We start from the raw sequence: 20,598 nt of genomic DNA on the forward strand, positions 1-20,598 counted from the left end.
GCCACCAGTTGAAATAATAATGTGCGCACTTGAGAGGCGATTGCCAAGTTTATGTTTTATTTTTCATTACTGGGTTTTCCCCTTCATGGCGCGTGATGCTTATACCCTCGACTGTTAAATAAAATTTTCTTATGTGGGCTTTGGTTCCACTTCTCTTTGGCTTTGTCCTATTTGGAACTGATAAAGCTATTGAGTGGTGGCACCGCGGCCCTTTCATCGATAATACAATGTATTAGTCCAGAAGTTAAAATTCGTTAATATTGCAAGTTTTTAAAATCTTGAAGGGAAACACTCCCATTCTTGGTGTTCGTGGTTAAATTTTTCTGGTTTACTATTTTGGATGTAGTGAATTCATGTCAATGCTTTTATGTAAGAAAATTATATTTTTAAAATGTTACGTAAGCCGTTTCTTTTAAGGAAAAGAAGTTCCTTGTGTAATTTCATTTTCATTGGATATTGTTGAAGTTGTCATGCTGTAACCAAATGTGCAGGCGAGTGGGAAGTAACTTGGTTCCCTCCCACTCCACCGACTGAAATTTGAGACACCTGGGACGTTGATAACTTTCATTTGCTTGTTTGCTTTCTGAGACGAAGGTTGTCAAGATTCCGATTGCAGTGTTTGTAAATCTGTACTGTGATATAGTGTAGGATAAAGTTGATCCTTACTTATGAAATAGACGAAAATGGTACGTATATTTAGTAGGGATTCATCAGATGTGGATAGATTTTTGCCTTATTTACTTTCGTTTATGTTTAAATGTAGTTTTATCAAAATTTTCAGTATGTTATTTTAAAGGGAAATGTGTTGGGACCTCTTTGGAGGCGAGCTCATTACAGTGATTAACATTAAAACTCACTGGGTGGTCTCCTTTCGAGAGCGGATCTCATTTTTGTCAACACCCGAGTAATTGTATCTTGCCGAATTACGATTGTTGTTTGTGGCGTGCTGAAAATTTTTCTTTGCGAACGTTAAGCAAGAATTCATGGCACACACCTGAGGGGAGAAATCCGAGTTTAATGTTTACATTTTTCATTACTGGGGTTTCTCCTCCATGGTGCGTTACCTTCAAATATACAAGTTTGCCAGATTGCAAATATTTTTATATGTTTCGTGCTTTATAATTTCGGTTATCCGTTAATACTATATTATGGTGCCAGTTGAAATATAAGTTCACGGAATCTCCTTCGAGGTGAGATCATGACGGTGATGTAAATTTTAGCTTCACTGGGTGGTCTCCTCTCGAAGGCGGTTTTCATTCAACAGAAGAGAGAGGATACACAAAAATAATTGTGTTCTAGGATTTCTTTGCCACCAGTTGAAATAATAATGTGCGCACTTGAGAGGCGATTGCCAAGTTTATGTTTTATTTTTCATTACTGGGTTTTCTCCTTCATGGCGCGTGATGCTTATACCCTCGACTGTTAAGAAATAAAATTTTCTTATGTAGGCTTTGGTTCCACTTCTCTTTGGCTTTGTCCTATTTGGAACTGATAAAGCTATTGAGTGGTGGCACCGCGGCCCTTCCATCGATAATACAATGTATTAGTCCCGAAGTTAAAATTCGTTAATATTGCAAGTTTTTAAAATCTTGAAGGGAAACACTCCCATTCTTGGTGTTCGTGGTTAAATTTTTCTGGTTTACTATTTTGGATGTAGGGAATTCATGTCAATGCTTTTATGTAAGAAAATTATATTTTTAAAATGATACGTAAGCCGTTTCTTTTAAGGAAAAGAAGTTCCTTGTGTAATTTCATTTTCATTGGATATTGTTGAAGTTGTCATGCTGTAACCAAATGTGCAGGCGAGTGGGAAGTAACTTGCTTCCCTCCCACTCCACCGACTGAAATTTGAGACACCTGGGACGTTGATAACTTTCATTTGCTTGTTTGCTTTCTGAGACGAAGGTTGGCAAGTTTCCGATTGCAGTGTTTGTAAATCTGTACTGTGATATAGTGTAGGATAAAGTTGATCCTTACTTATGAAATAGACGAAAATGGTACGTATATTTAGTAGGGATTCATCAGATGTGGATAGATTTTTGCGTTATTTACTTTCGTTTATGTTTAAATGTAGTTTTATCAAAATTTTCAGTATGTCATTTTAAAAGGAAATGTGTTGGGACCTCTTTGGAGGCGAGCTCATTACAGTGATTAACATTAAAACTCACTGGGTGGTCTCCTCTCGAAAGCGGATCTCATTTTTGTCAACACCCGAGTAATTGTATCTTGCCGAATTACGATTTTTGTTTGTGGCGTGCTGAAAATTTTTCTTTGGCGAACGTTAAGCAAGAATTCATGGCACACACCTGAGGGGAGAAATCCGAGTTTAATGTTTACATTGTTCATTACTGGGTTTTCTCCTCCATGGTGCGTTACCTTCAAATATACAAGTTTGCCAGATTGCAAATATTTTTATATGTTTCGTGCTTTATAATTTCGGTTATCCGTTAATACTATATTATGGTGCCAGTTGAAATATAAGTTCACGGAATCTTCTTCGAGGTGAGATCATGACGGTGATGTAAATTTAACTTCACTGGGTGGTGTCCTCTCGAAGGCGGTTTTCATTCAACAGAAGAAAGAGGATACACAGAAATAATTGTGTTCTAGGATTTCTTTTCCACCAGTTGAAATAATAATGTGCGCACTTGAGAGGCGATTGCCAAGTTTATGTTTTATTTTTCATTACTGGGTTTTCTCCTTCATGGCGCGTGATGCTTATACCCTCGACTGTTAAGAAATAAAATGTTCTTATGTGGGCTTTGGTTCCACTTCTCTTTGGTTTGTCCTATTTGGAACTGATAAAGCTATTGAGTGGTGGCACCGCGGCCCTTCCATCGATAATACAATGTATTAGTCCAGAAGTTAAAATTCATTAATATTGCAAGTTTTTAAAATCTTGAAGGGAAACACTCCCATTCTTGGTGTTCGTGGTTAATTTTTCTGGTTTACTATTTTGGATGTAGGGAATTCATGTCAATGCTTTTATGTAAGAAAATTATATTTTTAAAATGATACGTAAGCCGTTTATTTTAAGGAAAAGAAGTTCCTTGTGTAATTTCATTTTCATTGGATATTGTTGAAGTTGTCATGCTGTAACCAAATGTGCAGGCGAGTGGGAAGTAACTTGCTTCCCTCCCACTCCACCGACTGAAATTTGAGACACCTGGGACGTTGATAACTTTCATTTGCTTGTTTGCTTTCTGAGACGAAGGTTGGCAAGTTTCCGATTGCAGTGTTTGTAAATCTGTACTGTGATATAGTGTAGGATAAAGTTGATCCTTACTTATGAAATAGACGAAAATGGTACGTATATTTAGTAGGGATTCATCAGATGTGGATAGATTTTTGCGTTATTTACTTTCGTATATGTTTAAATGTAGTTTTATCAAAATTTTCAGTATGTTATTTTAAAGGGAAATGTGTTGGGACCTCTTTGGAGGCGAGCTCATTACAGTGATTAACATTAAAACTCACTGGGTGGTCTCCTCTCGAGAGCGGATCTCATTTTTGTCAACACCCGAGTAATTGTATCTTGCCGAATTACGATTGTTGTTTGTGGCGTGCTGAAAATTTTTCTTTGGCGAACGTTAAGCAAGAATTCATGGCACACACCTGAGGGGAGAAATCCGAGTTTAATGTTTACATTGTTCATTACTGGGTTTTCTCCTCCATGGTGCGTTACCTTCAAATATACAAGTTTGCCAGATTGCAAATATTTTTATATGTTTCGTGCTTTATAATTTCGGTTATCCGTTAATACTATATTATGGTGCCAGTTGAAATATAAGTTCACGGAATCTCCTTCGAGGTGAGATCATGACGGTGATGTAAATTTTAGCTTCACTGTGTGGTCTCCTCTCGAAGGCGGTTTTCATTCAACAGAAGAAAGAGGATACACAGAAATAATTGTGTTCTAGGATTTCTTTGCCACCAGTTGAAATAATAATGTGCGCACTTGAGAGGCGATTGCCAAGTTTATGTTTTATTTTTCATTACTGGGTTTTCCCCTTCATGGCGCGTGATGCTTATACCCTCGACTGTTAAATAAAATTTTCTTATGTGGGCTTTGGTTCCACTTCTCTTTGGCTTTGTCCTATTTGGAACTGATAAAGCTATTGAGTGGTGGCACCGCGGCCCTTTCATCGATAATACAATGTATTAGTCCAGAAGTTAAAATTCGTTAATATTGCAAGTTTTTAAAATCTTGAAGGGAAACACTCCCATTCTTGGTGTTCGTGGTTAAATTTTTCTGGTTTACTATTTTGGATGTAGTGAATTCATGTCAATGCTTTTATGTAAGAAAATTATATTTTTAAAATGTTACGTAAGCCGTTTCTTTTAAGGAAAAGAAGTTCCTTGTGTAATTTCATTTTCATTGGATATTGTTGAAGTTGTCATGCTGTAACCAAATGTGCAGGCGAGTGGGAAGTAACTTGTTTCCCTCCCACTCCACCGACTGAAATTTGAGACACCTGGGACGTTGATAACTTTCATTTGCTTGTTTGCTTTCTGAGACGAAGGTTGTCAAGATTCCGATTGCAGTGTTTGTAAATCTGTACTGTGATATAGTGTAGGATAAAGTTGATCCTTACTTATGAAATAGACGAAAATGGTACGTATATTTAGTAGGGATTCATCAGATGTGGATAGATTTTTGCCTTATTTACTTTCGTTTATGTTTAAATGTAGTTTTATCAAAATTTTCAGTATGTTATTTTAAAGGGAAATGTGTTGGGACCTCTTTGGAGGCGAGCTCATTACAGTGATTAACATTAAAACTCACTGGGTGGTCTCCTTTCGAGAGCGGATCTCATTTTTGTCAACACCCGAGTAATTGTATCTTGCCGAATTACGATTGTTGTTTGTGGCGTGCTGAAAATTTTTCTTTGCGAACGTTAAGCAAGAATTCATGGCACACACCTGAGGGGAGAAATCCGAGTTTAATGTTTACATTGTTCATTACTGGGTTTTCTCCTCCATGGTGCGTTACCTTCAAATATACAAGTTTGCCAGATTGCAAATATTTTTATGTTTCGTGCTTTATAATTTTGGTTATCCGTTAATACTATATTATGGTGCCAGTTGAAATATAAGTTCACGGAATCTTCTTCGAGGTGAGATCATGACGGTGATGTAAATTTAACTTCACTGGGTGGTCTCCTCTCGAAGGCGGTTTTCATTCAACAGAAGAAAGAGGATACACAGAAATAATTGTGTTCTAGGATTTCTTTGCCACCAGTTGAAATAATAATGTGCGCACTTGAGAGGCGATTGCCAAGTTTATGTTTTATTTTTCATTACTGGGTTTTCTCCTTCATGGCGCGTGATGCTTATACCCTCGACTGTTAAATAAAATTTTCTTATGTGGGCTTTGGTTCCACTTCTCTTTGGCTTTGTCCTATTTGGAACTGATAAAGCTATTGAGTGGTGGCACCGCGGCCCTTTCATCGATAATAGAATGTATTAGTCCAGAAGTTAAAATTCGTTAATATTGCAAGTTTTTAAAATCTTGAAGGGAAACACTCCCATTCTTGGTGTTCGTGGTTAAATTTTTCTGGTTTACTATTTTGGATGTAGTGAATTCATGTCAATGCTTTTATGTAAGAAAATTATATTTTTAAAATGTTATGTAAGCCGTTTCTTTTAAGGAAAAGAAGTTCCTTGTGTAATTTCATTTTCATTGGATATTGTTGAAGTTGTCATGCTGTAACCAAATGTGCAGGCGAGTGGGAAGTAACTTGTTTCCCTCCCACTCCACCGACTGAAATTTGAGACACCTGGGACGTTGATAACTTTCATTTGCTTGTTTGCTTTCTGAGACGAAGGTTGTCAAGATTCCGATTGCAGTGTTTGTAAATCTGTACTGTGATATAGTGTAGGATAAAGTTGATCCTTACTTATGAAATAGACGAAAATGGTACGTATATTTAGTAGGGATTCATCAGATGTGGATAGATTTTTGCCTTATTTACTTTCGTTTATGTTTAAATGTAGTTTTATCAAAATTTTCAGTATGTTATTTTAAAAGGAAATGTGTTGGGACCTCTTTGGAGGCGAGCTCATTACAGTGATTAACATTAAAACTCACTGGGTGGTCTCCTTTCGAGAGCGGATCTCATTTTTGTCAACACCCGAGTAATTGTATCTTGCCGAATTACGATTGTTGTTTGTGGCGTGCTGAAAATTTTTCTTTGCGAACGTTAAGCAAGAATTCATGGCACACACCTGAGGGGAGAAATCCGAGTTTAATGTTTACATTGTTCATTACTGGGTTTTCTCCTCCATGGTGCGTTACCTTCAAATATACAAGTTTGCCAGATTGCAAATATTTTTATGTTTCGTGCTTTATAATTTCGGTTATCCGTTAATACTATATTATGGTGCCAGTTGAAATATAAGTTCACGGAATCTTCTTCGAGGTGAGATCATGACGGTGATGTAAATTTAACTTCACTGGGTGGTCTCCTCTCGAAGGCGGTTTTCATTCAACAGAAGAAAGAGGATACACAGAAATAATTGTGTTCTAGGATTTCTTTTCCACCAGTTGAAATAATAATGTGCGCACTTGAGAGGCGATTGCCAAGTATTGTTTTATTTTTCATTACTGGGTTTTCTCCTTCATGGCGCGTGATGCTTATACCCTCGACTGTTAAATAAAATTTTCTTATGTGGGCTTTGGTTCCACTTCTCTTTGGCTTTGTCCTATTTGGAACTGATAAAGCTATTGAGTGGTGGCACCTCGGCCCTTTCATCGATAATACAATGTATTAGTCCAGAAGTTAAAATTCGTTAATATTGCAAGTTTTTAAAATCTTGAAGGGAAACACTCCCATTCTTGGTGTTCGTGGTTAAATTTTTCTGGTTTACTATTTTGGATGTAGTGAATTCATGTCAATGCTTTTATGTAAGAAAATTATATTTTTAAAATGATACGTAAGCCGTTTCTTTTAAGGAAAAGAAGTTCCTTGTGTAATTTCATTTTCATTGGATATTGTTGAAGTTGTCATGCTGTAACCAAATGTGCAGGCGAGTGGGAAGTAACTTGCTTCCCTCCCACTCCACCGACTGAAATTTGAGACACCTGGGACGTTGATAACTTTCATTTGCTTGTTTGCTTTCTGAGACGAAGGTTGGCAAGTTTCCGATTGCAGTGTTTGTAAATCTGTACTGTGATATAGTGTAGGATAAAGTTGATCCTTACTTATGAAATAGACGAAAATGGTACGTATATTTAGTAGGGATTCATCAGATGTGGATAGATTTTTGCGTTATTTACTTTCGTTTATGTTTAAATGTAGTTTTATCAAAATTTTCAGTATGTTATTTTAAAGGGAAATGTGTTGGGACCTCTTTGGAGGCGAGCTCATTACAGTGATTAACATTAAAACTCACTGGGTGGTCTCCTCTCGAGAGCGGATCTCATTTTTGTCAACACCCGAGTAATTGTATCTTGCCGAATTACGATTGTTGTTTGTGGCGTGCTGAAAATTTTTCTTTGCGAACGTTAAGCAAGAATTCATGGCACACACCTGAGGGGAGAAATCCGAGTTTAATGTTTACATTGTTCATTACTGGGTTTTCTCCTCCATGGTGCGTTACCTTCAAATATACAAGTTTGCCAGATTGCAAATATTTTTATGTTTCGTGCTTTATAATTTTGGTTATCCGTTAATACTATATTATGGTGCCAGTTGAAATATAAGTTCACGGAATCTTCTTCGAGGTGAGATCATGACGGTGATGTAAATTTAACTTCACTGGGTGGTCTCCTCTCGAAGGCGGTTTTCATTCAACAGAAGAAAGAGGATACACAGAAATAATTGTGTTCTAGGATTTCTTTGCCACCAGTTGAAATAATAATGTGCGCACTTGAGAGGCGATTGCCAAGTTTATGTTTTATTTTTCATTACTGGGTTTTCTCCTTCATGGCGCGTGATGCTTATACCCTCGACTGTTAAATAAAATTTTCTTATGTGGGCTTTGGTTCCACTTCTCTTTGGCTTTGTCCTATTTGGAACTGATAAAGCTATTGAGTGGTGGCACCGCGGCCCTTTCATCGATAATAGAATGTATTAGTCCAGAAGTTAAAATTCGTTAATATTGCAAGTTTTTAAAATCTTGAAGGGAAACACTCCCATTCTTGGTGTTCGTGGTTAAATTTTTCTGGTTTACTATTTTGGATGTAGTGAATTCATGTCAATGCTTTTATGTAAGAAAATTATATTTTTAAAATGTTATGTAAGCCGTTTCTTTTAAGGAAAAGAAGTTCCTTGTGTAATTTCATCTTCATTGGATATTGTTGAAGTTGTCATGCTGTAACCAAATGTGCAGGCGAGTGGGAAGTAACTTGTTTCCCTCCCACTCCACCGACTGAAATTTGAGACACCTGGGACGTTGATAACTTTCATTTGCTTGTTTGCTTTCTGAGACGAAGGTTGTCAAGATTCCGATTGCAGTGTTTGTAAATCTGTACTGTGATATAGTGTAGGATAAAGTTGATCCTTACTTATGAAATAGACGAAAATGGTACGTATATTTAGTAGGGATTCATCAGATGTGGATAGATTTTTGCCTTATTTACTTTCGTTTATGTTTAAATGTAGTTTTATCAAAATTTTCAGTATGTTATTTTAAAAGGAAATGTGTTGGGACCTCTTTGGAGGCGAGCTCATTACAGTGATTAACATTAAAACTCACTGGGTGGTCTCCTTTCGAGAGCGGATCTCATTTTTGTCAACACCCGAGTAATTGTATCTTGCCGAATTACGATTGTTGTTTGTGGCGTGCTGAAAATTTTTCTTTGCGAACGTTAAGCAAGAATTCATGGCACACACCTGAGGGGAGAAATCCGAGTTTAATGTTTACATTGTTCATTACTGGGTTTTCTCCTCCATGGTGCGTTACCTTCAAATATACAAGTTTGCCAGATTGCAAATATTTTTATGTTTCGTGCTTTATAATTTCGGTTATCCGTTAATACTATATTATGGTGCCAGTTGAAATATAAGTTCACGGAATCTTCTTCGAGGTGAGATCATGACGGTGATGTAAATTTAACTTCACTGGGTGGTCTCCTCTCGAAGGCGGTTTTCATTCAACAGAAGAAAGAGGATACACAGAAATAATTGTGTTCTAGGATTTCTTTTCCACCAGTTGAAATAATAATGTGCGCACTTGAGAGGCGATTGCCAAGTATTGTTTTATTTTTCATTACTGGGTTTTCTCCTTCATGGCGCGTGATGCTTATACCCTCGACTGTTAAATAAAATTTTCTTATGTGGGCTTTGGTTCCACTTCTCTTTGGCTTTGTCCTATTTGGAACTGATAAAGCTATTGAGTGGTGGCACCTCGGCCCTTTCATCGATAATACAATGTATTAGTCCAGAAGTTAAAATTCGTTAATATTGCAAGTTTTTAAAATCTTGAAGGGAAACACTCCCATTCTTGGTGTTCGTGGTTAAATTTTTCTGGTTTACTATTTTGGATGTAGTGAATTCATGTCAATGCTTTTATGTAAGAAAATTATATTTTTAAAATGATACGTAAGCCGTTTCTTTTAAGGAAAAGAAGTTCCTTGTGTAATTTCATTTTCATTGGATATTGTTGAAGTTGTCATGCTGTAACCAAATGTGCAGGCGAGTGGGAAGTAACTTGCTTCCCTCCCACTCCACCGACTGAAATTTGAGACACCTGGGACGTTGATAACTTTCATTTGCTTGTTTGCTTTCTGAGACGAAGGTTGGCAAGTTTCCGATTGCAGTGTTTGTAAATCTGTACTGTGATATAGTGTAGGATAAAGTTGATCCTTACTTATGAAATAGACGAAAATGGTACGTATATTTAGTAGGGATTCATCAGATGTGGATAGATTTTTGCCTTATTTACTTTCGTTTATGTTTAAATGTAGTTTTATCAAAATTTTCAGTATGTTATTTTAAAAGGAAATGTGTTGGGACCTCTTTGGAGGCGAGCTCATTACAGTGATTAACATTAAAACTCACTGGGTGGTCTCCTTTCGAGAGCGGATCTCATTTTTGTCAACACCCGAGTAATTGTATCTTGCCGAATTACGATTGTTGTTTGTGGCGTGCTGAAAATTTTTCTTTGCGAACGTTAAGCAAGAATTCATGGCACACACCTGAGGGGAGAAATCCGAGTTTAATGTTTACATTGTTCATTACTGGGTTTTCTCCTCCATGGTGCGTTACCTTCAAATATACAAGTTTGCCAGATTGCAAATATTTTTATGTTTCGTGCTTTATAATTTCGGTTATCCGTTAATACTATATTATGGTGCCAGTTGAAATATAAGTTCACGGAATCTTCTTCGAGGTGAGATCATGACGGTGATGTAAATTTAACTTCACTGGGTGGTCTCCTCTCGAAGGCGGTTTTCATTCAACAGAAGAAAGAGGATACACAGAAATAATTGTGTTCTAGGATTTCTTTTCCACCAGTTGAAATAATAATGTGCGCACTTGAGAGGCGATTGCCAAGTATTGTTTTATTTTTCATTACTGGGTTTTCTCCTTCATGGCGCGTGATGCTTATACCCTCGACTGTTAAATAAAATTTTCTTATGTGGGCTTTGGTTCCACTTCTCTTTGGCTTTGTCCTATTTGGAACTGATAAAGCTATTGAGTGGTGGCACCTCGGCCCTTTCATCGATAATACAATGTATTAGTCCAGAAGTTAAAATTCGTTAATATTGCAAGTTTTTAAAATCTTGAAGGGAAACACTCCCATTCTTGGTGTTCGTGGTTAAATTTTTCTGGTTTACTATTTTGGATGTAGTGAATTCATGTCAATGCTTTTATGTAAGAAAATTATATTTTTAAAATGATACGTAAGCCGTTTCTTTTAAGGAAAAGAAGTTCCTTGTGTAATTTCATTTTCATTGGATATTGTTGAAGTTGTCATGCTGTAACCAAATGTGCAGGCGAGTGGGAAGTAACTTGCTTCCCTCCCACTCCACCGACTGAAATTTGAGACACCTGGGACGTTGATAACTTTCATTTGCTTGTTTGCTTTCTGAGACGAAGGTTGGCAAGTTTCCGATTGCAGTGTTTGTAAATCTGTACTGTGATATAGTGTAGGATAAAGTTGATCCTTACTTATGAAATAGACGAAAATGGTACGTATATTTAGTAGGGATTCATCAGATGTGGATAGATTTTTGCGTTATTTACTTTCGTTTATGTTTAAATGTAGTTTTATCAAAATTTTCAGTATGTTATTTTAAAGGGAAATGTGTTGGGACCTCTTTGGAGGCGAGCTCATTACAGTGATTAACATTAAAACTCACTGGGTGGTCTCCTCTCGAGAGCGGATCTCATTTTTGTCAACACCCGAGTAATTGTATCTTGCCGAATTACGATTGTTGTTTGTGGCGTGCTGAAAATTTTTCTTTGGCGAACGTTAAGCAAGAATTCATGGCACACACCTGAGGGGAGAAATCCGAGTTTAATGTTTACATTGTTCATTACTGGGTTTTCTCCTCCATGGTGCGTTACCTTCAAATATACAAGTTTGCCAGATTGCAAATATTTTTATATGTTTCGTGCTTTATAATTTCGGTTATCCGTTAATACTATATTATGGTGCCAGTTGAAATGTAAGTTCACGGAATCTCCTTCGAGGTGAGATCATGACGGTGATGTAAATTCTAGCTTCACTGGGTGGTCTCCTCTCGAAGGCGGTTTTCATTCAACAGAAGAAAGAGGATACACAGAAATAATTGTGTTCTAGGATTTCTTTGCCACCAGTTGAAATAATAATGTGCGCACTTGAGAGGCGATTGCCAAGTTTATGTTTTATTTTTCATTACTGGGTTTTCTCCTTCATGGCGCGTGATGCTTATACCCTCGACTGTTAAATAAAATTTTCTTATGTGGGCTTTGGTTCCACTTCTCTTTGGCTTTGTCCTATTTGGAACTGATAAAGCTATTGAGTGGTGGCACCGCGGCCCTTTCATCGATAATAGAATGTATTAGTCCAGAAGTTAAAATTCGTTAATATTGCAAGTTTTTAAAATCTTGAAGGGAAACACTCCCATTCTTGGTGTTCTTGGTTAAATTTTTCTGGTTTTATATTTTGATGTAGGGAATTCATGTCAATGCTTTTATGTAAGAAAATTATATTTTTAAAATGATACGTAAGCCGTTTCTTTTAAGGAAAAGAAGTTCCTTGTGTAATTTCATTTTCATTGGATATTGTTGAAGTTGTCATGCTGTAACCAAATGTGCAGGCGACTGGGAAGTAACTTGTTTCCCTCCCACTCCACCGACTGAAATTTGAGATACCTGGGACGTTGATAACTTTCATTTGCTTGTTTGCTGTCTGAGACGAAGGTTGTCAAGTTTCCGATTGCAGTGTTTGTAAATCTGTACTGTGATATAGTGTAGGATAAAATTGATCCTTACTTATGAAATAGAAGCAAATGGTACGTATATTTAGCAGGGATTCATCAGATGTGAATAGATTTTTGCGTTATTTACTTTCGTTTATGTTTAAATGTAGTTTTATCAAAATTTTCAGTATGTTATTTTAAAAGGAAATGTGTTGGGACCTCTTTGGAGGTGAGCTCATTACAGTGATTAACATTAAAACTCACTGGGTGGTCTCCTCTCGAGAGCGGATCTCATTTTTGTCAACACCCGAGTAATTGTATCTTGCCGAATTACGATTGTTGTTTGTGGCGTGCTGAAAATTTTTCTTTGGCGAACGTTAAGCAAGAATTCATGGCACACACCTGAGGGGAGAAATCCGAGTTTAATGTTTACATTTTTCATTACTGGGGTTTCTCCTCCATGGTGCGTTACCTTCAAATATACAAGTTTGCCAGATTGCAAATATTTTTATATGTTTCGTGCTTTATAATTTCGGTTATCCGTTAATACTATATTATGGTGCCAGTTGAAATATAAGTTCACGGAATCTCCTTCGAGGTGAGATCATGACGGTGATGTAAATTTTAGCTTCACTGGGTGGTCTCCTCTCGAAGGCGGTTTTCATTCAACAGAAGAGAGAGGATACACAAAAATAATTGTGTTCTAGGATTTCTTTTCCACCAGTTGAAATAATAATGTGCGCACTTGAGAGGCGATTGCCAAGTTTATGTTTTATTTTTCATTACTGGGTTTTCTCCTTCATGGCGCGTGATGCTTATACCCTCGACTGTTAAGAAATAAAATTTTCTTATGTAGGCTTTGGTTCCACTTCTCTTTGGCTTTGTCCTATTTGGAACTGATAAAGCTATTGAGTGGTGGCACCGCGGCCCTTCCATCGATAATACAATGTATTAGTCCAGAAGTTAAAATTCGTTAATATTGCAAGTTTTTAAAATCTTGAAGGGAAACACTCCCATTCTTGGTGTTCGTGGTTAAATTTTTCTGGTTTACTATTTTGGATGTAGGGAATTCATGTCAATGCTTTTATGTAAGAAAATTATATTTTTAAAATGATACGTAAGCCGTTTCTTTTAAGGAAAAGAAGTTCCTTGTGTAATTTCATTTTCATTGGATATTGTTGAAGTTGTCATGCTGTAACCAAATGTGCAGGCGAGTGGGAAGTAACTTGCTTCCCTCCCACTCCACCGACTGAAATTTGAGACACCTGGGACGTTGATAACTTTCATTTGCTTGTTTGCTTTCTGAGACGAAGGTTGGCAAGTTTCCGATTGCAGTGTTTGTAAATCTGTACTGTGATATAGTGTAGGATAAAGTTGATCCTTACTTATGAAATAGACGAAAATGGTACGTATATTTAGTAGGGATTCATCAGATGTGGATAGATTTTTGCGTTATTTACTTTCGTATATGTTTAAATGTAGTTTTATCAAAATTTTCAGTATGTTATTTTAAAGGGAAATGTGTTGGGACCTCTTTGGAGGCGAGCTCATTACAGTGATTAACATTAAAACTCACTGGGTGGTCTCCTCTCGAGAGCGGATCTCATTTTTGTCAACACCCGAGTAATTGTATCTTGCCGAATTACGATTGTTGTTTGTGGCGTGCTGAAAATTTTTCTTTGGCGAACGTTAAGCAAGAATTCATGGCACACACCTGAGGGGAGAAATCCGAGTTTAATGTTTACATTGTTCATTACTGGGTTTTCTCCTCCATGGTGCGTTACCTTCAAATATACAAGTTTGCCAGATTGCAAATATTTTTATATGTTTCGTGCTTTATAATTTCGGTTATCCGTTAATACTATATTATGGTGCCAGTTGAAATATAAGTTCACGGAATCTCCTTCGAGGTGAGATCATGACGGTGATGTAAATTTTAGCTTCACTGTGTGGTCTCCTCTCGAAGGCGGTTTTCATTCAACAGAAGAAAGAGGATACACAGAAATAATTGTGTTCTAGGATTTCTTTGCCACCAGTTGAAATAATAATGTGCGCACTTGAGAGGCGATTGCCAAGTTTATGTTTTATTTTTCATTACTGGGTTTTCCCCTTCATGGCGCGTGATGCTTATACCCTCGACTGTTAAATAAAATTTTCTTATGTGGGCTTTGGTTCCACTTCTCTTTGGCTTTGTCCTATTTGGAACTGATAAAGCTATTGAGTGGTGGCACCGCGGCCCTTTCATCGATAATACAATGTATTAGTCCAGAAGTTAAAATTCGTTAATATTGCAAGTTTTTAAAATCTTGAAGGGAAACACTCCCATTCTTGGTGTTCGTGGTTAAATTTTTCTGGTTTACTATTTTGGATGTAGTGAATTCATGTCAATGCTTTTATGTAAGAAAATTATATTTTTAAAATGTTACGTAAGCCGTTTCTTTTAAGGAAAAGAAGTTCCTTGTGTAATTTCATTTTCATTGGATATTGTTGAAGTTGTCATGCTGTAACCAAATGTGCAGGCGAGTGGGAAGTAACTTGTTTCCCTCCCACTCCACCGACTGAAATTTGAGACACCTGGGACGTTGATAACTTTCATTTGCTTGTTTGCTTTCTGAGACGAAGGTTGTCAAGATTCCGATTGCAGTGTTTGTAAATCTGTACTGTGATATAGTGTAGGATAAAGTTGATCCTTACTTATGAAATAGACGAAAATGGTACGTATATTTAGTAGGGATTCATCAGATGTGGATAGATTTTTGCCTTATTTACTTTCGTTTATGTTTAAATGTAGTTTTATCAAAATTTTCAGTATGTTATTTTAAAGGGAAATGTGTTGGGACCTCTTTGGAGGCGAGCTCATTACAGTGATTAACATTAAAACTCACTGGGTGGTCTCCTTTCGAGAGCGGATCTCATTTTTGTCAACACCCGAGTAATTGTATCTTGCCGAATTACGATTGTTGTTTGTGGCGTGCTGAAAATTTTTCTTTGCGAACGTTAAGCAAGAATTCATGGCACACACCTGAGGGGAGAAATCCGAGTTTAATGTTTACATTGTTCATTACTGGGTTTTCTCCTCCATGGTGCGTTACCTTCAAATATACAAGTTTGCCAGATTGCAAATATTCTTATGTTTCGTGCTTTATAATTTTGGTTATCCGTTAATACTATATTATGGTGCCAGTTGAAATATAAGTTCACGGAATCTTCTTCGAGGTGAGATCATGACGGTGATGTAAATTTAACTTCACTGGGTGGTCTCCTCTCGAAGGCGGTTTTCATTCAACAGAAGAAAGAGGATACACAGAAATAATTGTGTTCTAGGATTTCTTTGCCACCAGTTGAAATAATAATGTGCGCACTTGAGAGGCGATTGCCAAGTTTATGTTTTATTTTTCATTACTGGGTTTTCTCCTTCATGGCGCGTGATGCTTATACCCTCGACTGTTAAATAAAATTTTCTTATGTGGGCTTTGGTTCCACTTCTCTTTGGCTTTGTCCTATTTGGAACTGATAAAGCTATTGAGTGGTGGCACCGCGGCCCTTTCATCGATAATAGAATGTATTAGTCCAGAAGTTAAAATTCGTTAATATTGCAAGTTTTTAAAATCTTGAAGGGAAACACTCCCATTCTTGGTGTTCGTGGTTAAATTTTTCTGGTTTACTATTTTGGATGTAGTGAATTCATGTCAATGCTTTTATGTAAGAAAATTATATTTTTAAAATGTTATGTAAGCCGTTTCTTTTAAGGAAAAGAAGTTCCTTGTGTAATTTCATTTTCATTGGATATTGTTGAAGTTGTCATGCTGTAACCAAATGTGCAGGCGAGTGGGAAGTAACTTGTTTCCCTCCCACTCCACCGACTGAAATTTGAGACACCTGGGACGTTGATAACTTTCATTTGCTTGTTTGCTTTCTGAGACGAAGGTTGTCAAGATTCCGATTGCAGTGTTTGTAAATCTGTACTGTGATATAGTGTAGGATAAAGTTGATCCTTACTTATGAAATAGACGAAAATGGTACGTATATTTAGTAGGGATTCATCAGATGTGGATAGATTTTTGCGTTATTTACTTTCGTTTATGTTTAAATGTAGTTTTATCAAAATTTTCAGTATGTTATTTTAAAGGGAAATGTGTTGGGACCTCTTTGGAGGCGAGCTCATTACAGTGATTAACATTAAAACTCACTGGGTGGTCTCCTCTCGAGAGCGGATCTCATTTTTGTCAACACCCGAGTAATTGTATCTTGCCGAATTACGATTGTTGTTTGTGGCGTGCTGAAAATTTTTCTTTGGCGAACGTTAAGCAAGAATTCATGGCACACACCTGAGGGGAGAAATCCGAGTTTAATGTTTACATTGTTCATTACTGGGTTTTCTCCTCCATGGTGCGTTACCTTCAAATATACAAGTTTGCCAGATTGCAAATATTTTTATATGTTTCGTGCTTTATAATTTCGGTTATCCGTTAATACTATATTATGGTGCCAGTTGAAATGTAAGTTCACGGAATCTCCTTCGAGGTGAGATCATGACGGTGATGTAAATTCTAGCTTCACTGGGTGGTCTCCTCTCGAAGGCGGTTTTCATTCAACAGAAGAAAGAGGATACACAGAAATAATTGTGTTCTAGGATTTCTTTGCCACCAGTTGAAATAATAATGTGCGCACTTGAGAGGCGATTGCCAAGTTTATGTTTTATTTTTCATTACTGGGTTTTCTCCTTCATGGCGCGTGATGCTTATACCCTCGACTGTTAAATAAAATTTTCTTATGTGGGCTTTGGTTCCACTTCTCTTTGGCTTTGTCCTATTTGGAACTGATAAAGCTATTGAGTGGTGGCACCGCGGCCCTTTCATCGATAATAGAATGTATTAGTCCAGAAGTTAAAATTCGTTAATATTGCAAGTTTTTAAAATCTTGAAGGGAAACACTCCCATTCTTGGTGTTCTTGGTTAAATTTTTCTGGTTTTATATTTTGATGTAGGGAATTCATGTCAATGCTTTTATGTAAGAAAATTATATTTTTAAAATGATACGTAAGCCGTTTCTTTTAAGGAAAAGAAGTTCCTTGTGTAATTTCATTTTCATTGGATATTGTTGAAGTTGTCATGCTGTAACCAAATGTGCAGGCGAGTGGGAAGTAACTTGTTTCCCTCCCACTCCACCGACTGAAATTTGAGATACCTGGGACGTTGATAACTTTCATTTGCTTGTTTGCTGTCTGAGACGAAGGTTGTCAAGTTTCCGATTGCAGTGTTTGTAAATCTGTACTGTGATATAGTGTAGGATAAAATTGATCCTTACTTATGAAATAGAAGCAAATGGTACGTATATTTAGCAGGGATTCATCAGATGTGAATAGATTTTTGCGTTATTTACTTTCGTTTATGTTTAAATGTAGTTTTATCAAAATTTTCAGTATGTTATTTTAAAAGGAAATGTGTTGGGACCTCTTTGGAGGTGAGCTCATTACAGTGATTAACATTAAAACTCACTGGGTGGTCTCCTCTCGAGAGCGGATCTCATTTTTGTCAACACCCGAGTAATTGTATCTTGCCGAATTACGATTGTTGTTTGTGGCGTGCTGAAAATTTTTCTTTGGCGAACGTTAAGCAAGAATTCATGGCACACACCTGAGGGGAGAAATCCGAGTTTAATGTTTACATTTTTCATTACTGGGGTTTCTCCTCCATGGTGCGTTACCTTCAAATATACAAGTTTGCCAGATTGCAAATATTTTTATATGTTTCGTGCTTTATAATTTCGGTTATCCGTTAATACTATATTATGGTGCCAGTTGAAATATAAGTTCACGGAATCTCCTTCGAGGTGAGATCATGACGGTGATGTAAATTTTAGCTTCACTGGGTGGTCTCCTCTCGAAGGCGGTTTTCATTCAACAGAAGAGAGAGCATACACAAAAATAATTGTGTTCTAGGATTTCTTTTCCACCAGTTGAAATAATAATGTGCGCACTTGAGAGGCGATTGCCAAGTTTATGTTTTATTTTTCATTACTGGGTTTTCTCCTTCATGGCGCGTGATGCTTATACCCTCGACTGTTAAGAAATAAAATTTTCTTATGTAGGCTTTGGTTCCACTTCTCTTTGGCTTTGTCCTATTTGGAACTGATAAAGCTATTGAGTGGTGGCACCGCGGCCCTTCCATCGATAATACAATGTATTAGTCCAGAAGTTAAAATTCGTTAATATTGCAAGTTTTTAAAATCTTGAAGGGAAACACTCCCATTCTTGGTGTTCGTGGTTAAATTTTTCTGGTTTACTATTTTGGATGTAGGGAATTCATGTCAATGCTTTTATGTAAGAAAATTATATTTTTAAAATGATACGTAAGCCGTTTCTTTTAAGGAAAAGAAGTTCCTTGTGTAATTTCATTTTCATTGGATATTGTTGAAGTTGTCATGCTGTAACCAAATGTGCAGGCGAGTGGGAAGTAACTTGCTTCCCTCCCACTCCACCGACTGAAATTTGAGACACCTGGGACGTTGATAACTTTCATTTGCTTGTTTGCTTTCTGAGACGAAGGTTGGCAAGTTTCCGATTGCAGTGTTTGTAAATCTGTACTGTGATATAGTGTAGGATAAAGTTGATCCTTACTTATGAAATAGACGAAAATGGTACGTATATTTAGTAGGGATTCATCAGATGTGGATAGATTTTTGCGTTATTTACTTTCGTATATGTTTAAATGTAGTTTTATCAAAATTTTCAGTATGTTATTTTAAAGGGAAATGTGTTGGGACCTCTTTGGAGGCGAGCTCATTACAGTGATTAACATTAAAACTCACTGGGTGGTCTCCTCTCGAGAGCGGATCTCATTTTTGTCAACACCCGAGTAATTGTATCTTGCCGAATTACGATTGTTGTTTGTGGCGTGCTGAAAATTTTTCTTTGGCGAACGTTAAGCAAGAATTCATGGCACACACCTGAGGGGAGAAATCCGAGTTTAATGTTTACATTGTTCATTACTGGGTTTTCTCCTCCATGGTGCGTTACCTTCAAATATACAAGTTTGCCAGATTGCAAATATTTTTATATGTTTCGTGCTTTATAATTTCGGTTATCCGTTAATACTATATTATGGTGCCAGTTGAAATATAAGTTCACGGAATCTCCTTCGAGGTGAGATCATGACGGTGATGTAAATTTTAGCTTCACTGTGTGGTCTCCTCTCGAAGGCGGTTTTCATTCAACAGAAGAAAGAGGATACACAGAAATAATTGTGTTCTAGGATTTCTTTGCCACCAGTTGAAATAATAATGTGCGCACTTGAGAGGCGATTGCCAAGTTTATGTTTTATTTTTCATTACTGGGTTTTCCCCTTCATGGCGCGTGATGCTTATACCCTCGACTGTTAAATAAAATTTTCTTATGTGGGCTTTGGTTCCACTTCTCTTTGGCTTTGTCCTATTTGGAACTGATAAAGCTATTGAGTGGTGGCACCGCGGCCCTTTCATCGATAATACAATGTATTAGTCCAGAAGTTAAAATTCGTTAATATTGCAAGTTTTTAAAATCTTGAAGGGAAACACTCCCATTCTTGGTGTTCGTGGTTAAATTTTTCTGGTTTACTATTTTGGATGTAGTGAATTCATGTCAATGCTTTTATGTAAGAAAATTATATTTTTAAAATGTTACGTAAGCCGTTTCTTTTAAGGAAAAGAAGTTCCTTGTGTAATTTCATTTTCATTGGATATTGTTGAAGTTGTCATGCTGTAACCAAATGTGCAGGCGAGTGGGAAGTAACTTGTTTCCCTCCCACTCCACCGACTGAAATTTGAGACACCTGGGACGTTGATAACTTTCATTTGCTTGTTTGCTTTCTGAGACGAAGGTTGTCAAGATTCCGATTGCAGTGTTTGTAAATCTGTACTGTGATATAGTGTAGGATAAAGTTGATCCTTACTTATGAAATAGACGAAAATGGTACGTATATTTAGTAGGGATTCATCAGATGTGGATAGATTTTTGCCTTATTTACTTTCGTTTATGTTTAAATGTAGTTTTATCAAAATTTTCAGTATGTTATTTTAAAGGGAAATGTGTTGGGACCTCTTTGGAGGCGAGCTCATTACAGTGATTAACATTAAAACTCACTGGGTGGTCTCCTTTCGAGAGCGGATCTCATTTTTGTCAACACCCGAGTAATTGTATCTTGCCGAATTACGATTGTTGTTTGTGGCGTGCTGAAAATTTTTCTTTGCGAACGTTAAGCAAGAATTCA

The sequence above is a fragment of the Lepisma saccharinum genome, chromosome 17 (assembly GCF_977018435.1).
Source record: "Lepisma saccharinum chromosome 17, izLepSacc3.1, whole genome shotgun sequence".
Classification (NCBI taxonomy): Eukaryota; Metazoa; Arthropoda; class Insecta; order Zygentoma; family Lepismatidae; genus Lepisma; species Lepisma saccharinum.